General features: G+C 38.7%; 1 pseudogene; it reads right to left on the reverse strand.

Annotated features, from left to right (window-relative positions):
• Positions 1-65: 65 nt before the first annotated feature.
• Positions 66-8,252, reverse strand: LOC143402010 (protein cornichon homolog 4 pseudogene; annotated as a pseudogene).
• Positions 8,253-11,429: the final 3,177 nt, after the last annotated feature.

The raw sequence follows: 11,429 nt of genomic DNA on the forward strand, positions 1-11,429 counted from the left end.
AGCTGAGGGATAGAAGCAATATGTGGAAGCTATCCAAGGTCACAGGGTCATGTGGACAACCACTCTCAGAAGCAGGTCTGCCACATGGCATAGTCTAAATCTAAAAGAGTTGAGGGCACCAGCACTTGGGGTGCTCCAGGGACCTGGGGGGCAAAAGGAAAGGAAAAGAGTACATCAGAACTTCTATCATAAAAATTTTACCCTTACATCTATTTGTTTTTATAAGCTGAATAATATGTGTACATATTTGTTAGCTGCATGTTCAAAATACATAACTTTAAAAGGAGGGCATGTTGGGCTGGGGTTGTAGCTCAGTGGTTGAGCGCTTTCCTAGCATGTGTGAGGCACCTGGTTCAATTCTTAGCACCACATATAAATAAATAAAATAAAAGTTCATTGACAACTAAAAAATATTTTAAAAAGAGGGCATATCCAGAACCATTTGGAAACGCCCTCCCAGAGAGAAAGGAATGACAAGCACCAAGCAACAGTGTGTTTGTTCCATGGATGCCAGAGCACTGTTGGGCCAATGGAAAGGCCACCCAGCTAGTCTCCCCCAATCTCCTCAGCCTCTGCTGCCCTCTTGTGGCAGAATATAGCAGAGAGAAAGGGCAGTTCCCAGAAGGAAGACAGAGAGAGGGTATAGAGGTGCAGACAAGAATTCTTAAAACTGTGGGAGCTGGGGTTGTTGCTCAGCAGTAGAGAGCTTACCTAGCATGTGCAAGGCACTGGCTTCTACCTTCAGCACCCCATGAAAAAAATAAATGAATAAAATCAATTTTTTTACAAAAGAAATCTTAAAAATGTGGAAGGAATCAAAGGAAACCAGATATAAAATGCCAGATGCTGTAGGATTCCAAATATATGAAGCTAAAGAATAGACAGATGGAAGCTGTGGTGACAGAAGTCATATGAGGAGGTTTCTGTCAGGCTGAGGAGGTAGTTAGGATAGGAAGAGACACCAGGGAGCCTCCAGTGAAGAGTGAAGGTTTCATATCTTCATCTGGGGTGCTTCCTCAGGTATGCACACATGCATGTGTATAACTGGAAATTGAATATTAGTGCATTTATTCATTTTCAGCATTAAAAAAGAAAAAGCCAAGCACAGTGGCACACACCTGAATCCCAGCAGCTCGGGAGGCTGAGACAGAAGGATTCCCAAGTTGGAGACCAGACTCGGCAACTTAGAAAAGATCTAAGCAACTGAGCAAGACTCTTTCTCAAAATAAAAAATAAAAAGGGCTGGGAATGTGCCTCAGTGATTAAGCACCCCTGGATTTAATCCCATATATATATATAGTTTATGGAGGGGGAGAGAAGAAAACTATTCACCTTATGCAAAGTTTTTAGGCAGGTACAATTTATGTATGGTCAAAATAACCCTGGAAAATCCTTATAACACACATCAAGCATACATAAGGTTTTTTTGTTTTTTTTTTCAGATTACAGTTAGTCTTCGTTATTTGATTGACGTCCAAGTTTCTTCTGGAATATAAATTTCTTGGTGATGTGCATGTTTTCCCAAAGCCTAGGATTACTGAGCCTGTCATATCCTAGCCACTTAATAAATATTTTTTCAGTGACTATAACTGATCACATGGGTTGCCCTGATGCTTTGGGGTGACTCAGTTCATCATGGTGGGAATACATGCAGCAGCAAAACCTCTCATTTTATGGCCAAGAAGAAAGAGAGACAAAGAGAAAATGGTCCTAAAATCTCCTCCAAGGGGACACCCACAATGACTTAAAGACTTCCAGTTGGCCCCACCTCCTAAAGACTCCACCACTTCCCACTGGCAACAAGCTTGGAGGAAAAACATTTAAATATAGGAACACTGGAGACCCACATGATAGTAGCATGGTACTACCCCATGTTTCCTGGTACTAAGACCAGAGAAATCCCACCCCTGTTGTAGTCCCTCATAAAAATGACACATCACTTAATAAAGCATGCAAAGTCCCCACAATACACTCAACAGTGAGTTCAGTCAGATCATCCTTTGAAACACTTCCTGGTGTGGACCAGGGAAAAATGCCAAAGCCCAGGTTAAAGAAGCAATCTCCAGGGTAAATGAGAATAAGTGGATGACCTAACTTTCTGCTGCCCTTGTTCCTTTAGAAGTAAGTTGATGAAGGAACAGGTGGTTTGTGTGCCCTTGGTCATGCTGTCAGCTCAGGGAAGCTTTGTAAAGTATCCTGCTGGTACTAGAGAGGATGATGGACATGGATTATAGACTTGATCATAATAGGATTATTAGAACATCCCTCCAACCCCACTGGAAAGGCCACGTGGCTGGTCAACGTAGAACAGTGAAGGAAAGAAAGAAGGAAAAATAAAGGACACAGTGGAAGTGAAAGATTAATGAACTCCCTGAGAACTAAGGATCAGATGTCTGGTCTGGACCTCACCCAAGAGACTCTGATGTTTCTCCAGAGCTTTGTGTGGTAGGAGGACACATAGAGGTGCCAAAGAAGGGGAAAAAAGCCATTTGGGGAGGATGACACTTGAGAAAAGAAACTAACTCTCCCAAACATCCCTTCACCTTCCTGAGAGTCCCTCTTCCTCTGGTGTTGAGAGCCACAGCCAAAGGGGCCCCAGCAAACTTCCAGCTGCCAGCAAACTTCCAGATGCCAGCTGATGATTGGCTCACATTGGCCCCAGCAACTTCTAGCTGCCATCTGATTGGCTCCTCTGCGGTGATGCTCATTGGGCTGTTTCCCCACCCTTTCAGACCATGGAGCTGCTCATTGGGGGACTTTTTTTGGCTCTGCCCACACAACCCAGCCAATCGGCCTCAAGAGCAGGAGGAGTGGGGGAGGCTTGTGGGAAGCCGGTGGTGGCAGTTGGGCTCTGAAGGTTTTTCCTGAGGAGCTGTTTTGTTTGGCGTGTGTGGTTCTAAAAATAAAGTTTCTTTCTTTTGACAAGTGGCTCCTGAATTGTGCCCAGCCAGACTGCAGCACTCTGGTAAAGAACTCTGCTTCCCATCAGATGTCCTCCTCACTAAGGCAGGGAGAGTCATAAAGGTGAGTGGAAAAGGTGATGGACAACAAGCAAAGGTTCATACAGAGAATGAGGCAAAGAAAACATTAGCCAAGGACTTTGTGATGAAGTGGAAACTGGAAGGTACTCAGCTGTGGGGAAGGCCAAGGTAAGGGAATGAGAAGGGGGGTCCATGGCTATTAGATGAGAAGCTTTCAAGTTAGATAGAGGATCTGAGTTCCAGTCCTGTGGGGATGATCCAGAAAAGTCTCTTACTGTCTTTACTCTTCTTCTCAATTCTGCAAGGGAAAAACTGTTTAGGTATGTTACAACTTATATTTCAAGGTTTCATATTTCCAAATTAATTAAAAAGTTATTTTGTAAGGTACTTATCATAAAATTGCCTATTATAAAAATGTTCTACTTACAACTAATATAAAAGTTTTATAAAATCATTCTATTGAAAGGAATAAAATACTGTATAGTTTCCATAGTCATAAATATCTTTCTTTCTGAGGAGTAATACTTACCAAGAATTATATTACATGCAATTATGAATCTGTAACAATAACTCCCATTGTTATGTTTAATTATAATGCACAAGTTGAAAATCAGAAAAAAGCAAATTTGTGTATATATATATATATATATATATATTTTTTTTTTTTTTTCTCAAACAAACCACATTCACTCACTCGGATGTTTTTCATTCTTTCTTTCTCCCTCCATTTTCAATGAATACTTCAGTCTCACATACTATGCCAGGTAGGGGCAAGAAATTTTTTATAAATCTTTTTTTATACTAAAATATTAAATAAATAAATAAGACTCTGGGACAAGCATAATAATCAAAAAACTTATTGAATTAATTATTCAGTATTAGAATTAGTATTACTCTATGGTGATTCAGAGTATTTTATGGAACAGATGCTTATTGTGCAACAAGAAATACAATTTAAATTAAAGATGCTATGGTCCAGCAATCCCACAACTAGTAATATATCCAAAGGAAAGGAAATCAGTGTGGCAAAGAGATATCTGAGCTCCCATGTTCACTGTGGCTCTATTCACAATTGCCAAGATATGAAATCAACCTTGGTGTCCATGGATGAATGAGTAGATAAAGAAAATATATGTACAAACACACACATACTCATATCTACATTTTGATTCATTGTACAAGTAATATGTAATCTTTGTATTAGCCTGTTGATGCTCCAGTATGACACTGAAAGGACATAAAACCCAACTTATTAAACTTATTATGTTTTAAATAATTTTCCTTGACAACATAGAAAATGAATGCCATGAATAATACTGAGGTAGTACTAAGATAGGAACAAACCATGACAAGAACAATCAGAGACTGAGTAGAACTGCTCAAACAAGGCCCAACAGCAGCCAATCTATGTGGACAGTGAAGCCTGTGGTGTTATGCTCACACTCCCTTCTGAAATCTCGGGGGCTTTGCAGAACCTGAGCTTGTAGAGAAGTACCAAGAATCTTTTTGGAGAAGTGAGCTCTGCTGTAAAATAAAGAGAGTAGGGTTTCAAGGATCTACACCATGAATTTGGTTGTGATAAATGTTGCCAGGAAAAAAAAGTATTCCTTCTATAAAATCAAACATTTCTCTTACAACAAAATTTAAAAGCTCAGAAAAACACTTTGCAACCTTGATCAGTATAACTTTCCAAGAGAATCTCATTGCAGTGTGTATACTTAGGTAACTTATAAATCAGAGCAATGTTAAAAAAGGTTTACCAGTAGTGAGGATGTTAATCACTCTCTCTGGGATTGGGCAGCTGGTCCACTTGTTAGAAAGATTACTTCTATTTTGTATGGAAAAAATCATGCTATCTGCATAGCATCCTTTCTGTTTCAAAGGAAGTGTGTCTGTAGCTCATTCAAAAATAATGTAGTTCACAAAGATAAAGGCTAAATGGAAGGGGGATATGACAAGTAATATTTTTCTGTTATTTTTTAAATACTTTATATGGTAAAAATACTATCTTGTTCAAAAACAAAAATACATACTGCTATGGTCATGGTTCTTAGGATGATGTAAGTAGTCACTGGTTCCTCAACATTGACTCTAGTATAGATTTTTTATTTTAATTAGGTATACATAACAGCAAAATGCATTTTGATTCATTTTCACAATTGCAGCACAACTATTCATTTCTCTGATTGTACATGATGTAGTGTCACACCCTATGTGCAGTCTTACATGTACCTAGGGTAATGATGTCCATCTCATCCCACCATCTTTCCTGCCCCCATAATTCCTCCCCACCCTCCCTCTCCTTTGCCCAATCAAATATCCTCCATTTTCCCCATGCCTCCCCCATCCCCGTTTTGGATTAGCATCCACTTATCAGAGAGAACATTTGGCCTTTGGATTTTTGAGACTGGCTTACTTCAGTTAGCATGATATCCTCCAACTTCATCCATTTACCTCAAATGCCATGATTTTATTCTCTTTTAATGCTGAGTGATATTCCATTGTGTATATATACCACAGTTTCTTCATCCATTCATCTATTGAAGGGCATTTAAGTTGCTTCCACAGTTTAGCTATTATAAATTGAGCTTCTATGAATATTGATATGGCTGTGCCACTGGAGTGTGCTGATTTTAAGTCCTTTGGGTATAGACTGAGAAGTGGGATAGCTGGATCAAATGGTGGTTCCATTCCAAGTTTTCTAAGGAATCTCCATATTGCTTTCCACATTGGTTGTGCAATTTGCAGTCCTACCAGCAATGTATGAGTGTGCCTTTTCCCCAACATCCTCATCAACATTTATTGTTGTCTATATTCTTGACAACTACCATTCTGATTGGTGTGAAATGAAATCTTAGACTAGTTTTAATTTTCATTTCTCTACTACAGATGTTCAACATTTTTTCACATATTTGTTGATTGAAGGTATATCTTCTTCTGAGAAGTGTCTCTTCAGCTCTAGCCCATTTGTTTGTTTGTTTGTATGTTTGTTTGTTTGTTTGTTGGAATTAAGTTTTTAGAGTTTTTTATGTATCCTGAAGATTAGTGCTCTATCTGACGTGTGTGGCAAAAATCTGCTCCCAAATTTTAGGCTTTTTTTCACCTCATTGATTGTTTATTTTGCAGAGAAGAAGTTTTTTTTTTCATTTGAATTCATCTCATTTATTAATTTTTTATTTTATTTCTTGTGCTTTAGGACTCTTTTTCAGGAAGTTGGGGCCTAATCCAACATGATGAACATTTAGGCGTAGTTTTTCCTCTGTTAGTCCAGATCTCTGGACTAATTCCTAGGTTCTTGATCCACTTTGATTGAATTTTGTGCATGGTTAAAGATAGGAATTTATTTTCATTTTGCTTCATATGGATTCCCAGTTTTTCCAGCACAATTTCTTTAAGAGACTATCTTTTCTACATTGTATGTATTTGTCACTTTGGTCTAGTATGAAATAACTATTTATATGGGTTTATCTCTGTGTCTTCTATTCTGTATCATTGGTCTATATGTCTATATGGGTGCCAATGCCATTCCATTTTTGTTACTATACCTTTGTAGTATAGTTTAAGGTCTGGTATTGTGATGCCTCCTGCTTCACTCTTCTTGATAAGGATTGCTTTGGTGATTCTGGGTCTCTTTTTTTTCCAGATGAATTTCACGATTGCTTTTTCTATTTCTATAAGAAATGATGTTGAAGTTTTATTTGGAATTGCATTAAATATGTATAGTGCTTTGGGAAGTATGGCCATTTTGATGATATTAACTTTGCCTCTCCAAGATCATGGGAGATCTTTCCATCTTCTAAGGTCTTCTTCAATTTCTTTCTTTAGTGTTCTGTAGTTTTCATTGTAGAGGTCTTTTACCTTTTGTTAAATTAATTCCCAAGTATATATTTTTTGAGGCTATTGTGAATGGGGTAGTTTTCCTAATTTCTCTGTCAGGATTCATCACTGATGTATAGAAATTTATTTGATATATGGGTATTATTTTTATATACTGCTACTTTGCTGACTTAATTAATTAATATTATAAGTTTTCTGGTGGAGTTTTTGTATCCTCTAAGTATAGAATCACATTATCAGCAAATAATGATAGTTTGAGTTCTTCTTTTCCTATTTGTATTTCTTTAATTTCTTTCATCTGTCTAATTGCTCTGGCTACAGTTTCAAGGAATATGTTGAAGAGAAGTGGTAAAAGAGGACATCCCTGTCTTGTTCCAGTTTTTAGAGGGAATGCTTTCAACTTTTTTGCCATTTAGAATGATGTTGGCCTTGGGTTTCACATAGATAGCTTTTACAATGTTGAAGTATGTTCCTACTATTCCTAGTTTTTCTAGTGTTTTGAACATGAAAGGGTGCTGTATTTTGTCAAATACTTTCTCAGCATCAATTGATATAATCATATAATTTTCTTTAAGTTGATTGATGTGATGAATTATATTTATTGATTTCCATATGTTGAAACAACTCTGTGATCCTGGAATAAACTCTACTTGATCATGGTGCACAATTTTTTAATATGCTTTTGTATGTGATTTGCCAGGATTTTATTGAGAATTTTTAAATACTTTTTTAGTTGTTGATGGACACAATACCTTTATTTTTTGCTTGTTTATTTTTATGTGGTACCAGGGCTCAAACCCAGTGCATCACACATGCTAGGCAAGTGTTATTCCACTGAACCACAACCCTGGCCCCTTTCTGCTGTCAGAGGGTTGACTGACATCTGGGGACACTATGCCCATTGAATGAGATGTATGAGGATCATGGCAGAGTAAGTGGAAAGACCAGAGTGAGGTCACCCAAACAGGGGAGCGCACTTTGTGAGATCAGTGCTCAAAGTTCACACACACAGAGCCCATGGCTGGCTTGCCATATCTCTACATTGTCATCACTCAAGATCAAGGGGCACTTGGTTCCTAAATGGCATCTCCCAACAGAAAGCCAAACTTGATCATGGCTTCTTTCATGTGTGACTTCAGTTGCCCTCAATTTTGTATTTCTGTTGAATCAAACACCCCCATGTTGCCATTTGGCACCATAATGAACCAATTTATACTCCACGTTGTAACACATAAGTTGAGAGGGAAGATGAAGCAATGCAATAAAACAAGCAAAATATAGTGACAATAATATGACCAAGAAATTCTGAGCAACACATTCTAGTATTAATGTAATCACATTCTAAATCAGATGATATAATTCTGAAGAAAAGACTTAAAGGGAGATGAGGGCACAACAATTGTGGAGTGAGGAGACAAACACTACTTCCTCCATCCTCCTCCTTCTCCTTGCCTTCCTCCTCTGTTGCTGACACTTCTTCCATCAAACTGACAAGTAATATATTTACATATGGAAAATATTTAAAATCCAAACAAAAAATCAACATATTTATATAACTTTATTGTTGGAGTTAAGCATTTTAGTAAATTGATTAATGCCTCAATTACTCTTTCTCACATGCTGTGAGCAATTCAGCACCCTCCTTTAAAAAGGTACTAAATTATTGTGGTTTAGATGCTTCTCTCAAAGTCCAGAAACCACATAAATCATTTAAACAAAGAAAATTTAACATAGACTTATTCATGTCTGAGGCCCTGGATTTAATCCCCAGCACTAAAAAAAAGAAAAAGAAAAAGGATCAACTAGTAAAAAGTGGTTAACTACTAAAAGAAATAAAATAAGGCTCCAAAAAATGCAGAAATGGCATATATAGGGAAAAGATACTACTTCTTGAATTGAGGCAGAGTAGCCAAGGAAGAAAAAATGTATGACAGGTTCCCCAAAGAGACTGATGTGCATTACTCATTGGGGAAGATGGAAAAATGGCCCACTAGAAGGTTGAAATGGATCTGTAATGCTGCAACTCAACAGGAGTCCTCTTTCATAATGCTGCCACTCCAATATTTCTGACACCAAATGTTTGGAGTTTTCCACACCAAGTTATTCTCCAATTCTCTGCATATATCTGGGTGTCCTATAATTCAATTAAGGAACTAACAGAGAGTCCCAGAGGTTAAGGGGACTCACAGTCTTAAAATTATGCCCCCCATAACTTCAGATGACAATCACAAGATGGCTCCTCAAGTTACCCACCTGTTTCTAAACTTCCTGTCACTGTAAGGAGGTCCTGTGAAGTCTCTCCAGTGGCACTGAAAACCTCTACTCAGACCTTTCAGACATTTGCCCATACCACAGAAAAGAATGTAAGAATGTGTTGGGCTTTAGCAGAGAGGAAGACCATCATTAGAAAGTGAAAAGTGAATATAGGAACACTCTGAGAATAATGTGGGCCATCTCAAGAACAAGAAGAGACACACCACCAGGGATTAAGTTCAGCTTATTTTATTAGTGTTCAAAGGTAGAATATATGATCCAAAGGGAAAGAACTTCCCTGGAGACTTGGCAATAACATAGTTTCCTATTAGGAAATATAGTCTACTATGTTGTTTTCATCTGATGTTTGATCCAATCAAATGTTAGCCCCTAGCATCATGATGTTAGTAGTGTCTTTCTATTGAGATCTTGTTCCTGCTTTGCTGCATTCCAGAAAATTTATATGGAACTGGAAACTTACAAAGTGATTTATGGGATTGTTTGATGCATTTTTACCTTTTGGTCTCTCTATGTCCCTTAAGTTTCTTTGTCCAGGTCAAGAGCAGTTCATCATAAGTTATTTTTCCACATCCCAACAGTCACATTTCTCCTTTAGAGACTTTTCTTCCTTTTTCTTTTTCTTTTTTTTTTTTTTTTTTTTTTGTAGTATCCTAAATTTCTATCTGATTCCAAGGCCCATCCTCCATTCCCAAGGTTCATCCTCAGATTGGTGATTTTCTATAGCCATTTCCTAGAAGGGCTCATAAAATCAACAGAAACAACTATGTTTACTAACCAATTTATTATAAAATATCTTGTTAAGGATACAGTGAATAGTCAGATGAAAATACATATGGGTTGAGGCTTAGAAAAGCCTGGAAATTTTTGGATAATGAACTGTCATCTGATAGTCCAAATCTGCAAAAATAGAACTGGTGACAACTCTCAACCTCAAGGTTCCTCTCCACACATGCAGGTGCAGTAATATAATCTTTCCTTTGTTTGAATTGGTTGTTTTGTTTTGCTTTTGGAAACAGGGTACCATTATGTTGGTCAGGCTGGTCTCAAACTTATAGGATAAATTGATCCACATGCCTTACCCTCTGTGGTAGATGGGACTATAGGTATGTGCTGCCACAGCTTCTTGAAACATTTTCAATACAAAAAATATAGGGCTCCTCAGTTATGCATATTCTCTAAACCAGTTACAAAATAGCCAAATTTCATCTTCTGCTCTCTGAATATAAGATATAAACTGAACTCTCACATCTGAAGTCTTAACACAGAGCAGAAGGACAAGCCCACTGAACAGTCCAAGTGTCATATCATGGGATTTTGACACATGGAGTCTGTAGCCCCAGAAGAGCCACAGTGAGCCATCAGAGACAGCAAGGGACCCTATGTGGACAAAACCTGGGAGTGTCAGGGAAGTAACAGAGATTCAGCCTCTGGGGGAGCACCATCAACACCACAATCTGAGCTTAACCCCTCCATTGGGGTGCTCAGGGGTTCCTCCAAAGAAGGAAAATTGTTAAGGGGTTCAGGGAGCCCTTCAGACCCACTCTCTATGGAGCAGATAGTCATGGACACACCTCCATACATAAGCATGAAGTATGGAAGGAGTCTTCCAGAGAAGGAGGCAGGAGGGAAAGAGAAAATGTGGGACCCATCATCCATGTTATAGAAGGAGACCTCCCCTTCACTGTAGTCCAGAAAAATCCCCACCCTGCAAAGATCTTACCTAGGAGATAACCAACTCTCAGGATCAGTTCAGGCAAAATAACTATTATTACCTTTCCCCATGACCCAAAACCCCCTATCTGGTACTTCCTTGTGCCAGACTGTTCTGCTCACATCTTTCCTACAGACTCCCAGAGTCCATTTGCTTATGAGGTCATTCTCTATTTCCACTTCCTAGTACCATCTTCCTGATGTGATGCCCTCAAGACCCAACACACTGCATTTTTCATCACGGAACACACAGAGGTCCTTCCAGAACAGACGCATCTTTTCATGAGATACATGTCCGGGACAGTTCCTGTGGCCTAGGGCTGTCCCCCGCTCAAGGATAGATGGCGCTTGGCTTTGGGCCAAATCAGCTGCCTTTGGCGTAAACAAGTTTGTGCCTATACCAGGAAGTCCACCCCATTGGCCAGTAGAAACCACAAGAGCTTGAGCTCAGTAAATGCTTCCTATCTTGCCTGTTATGTGTCCACAAGGTTGAGACGTGACCTCCTCGGTGATTGGCTCCTAGGTCCTATATATACTACTTTCTTTCTTGGAACGAGGTTCCTCTTGTTGCTTCTTCAATAAAGCCTGTTACAGTTCCGTCGTGTGGTCATCATTCTTTTGTTCGAT

This window comes from Callospermophilus lateralis, chromosome 6 (genome assembly GCF_048772815.1).
Source record: "Callospermophilus lateralis isolate mCalLat2 chromosome 6, mCalLat2.hap1, whole genome shotgun sequence".
NCBI classification, from domain to species: domain Eukaryota; kingdom Metazoa; phylum Chordata; class Mammalia; order Rodentia; family Sciuridae; genus Callospermophilus; species Callospermophilus lateralis.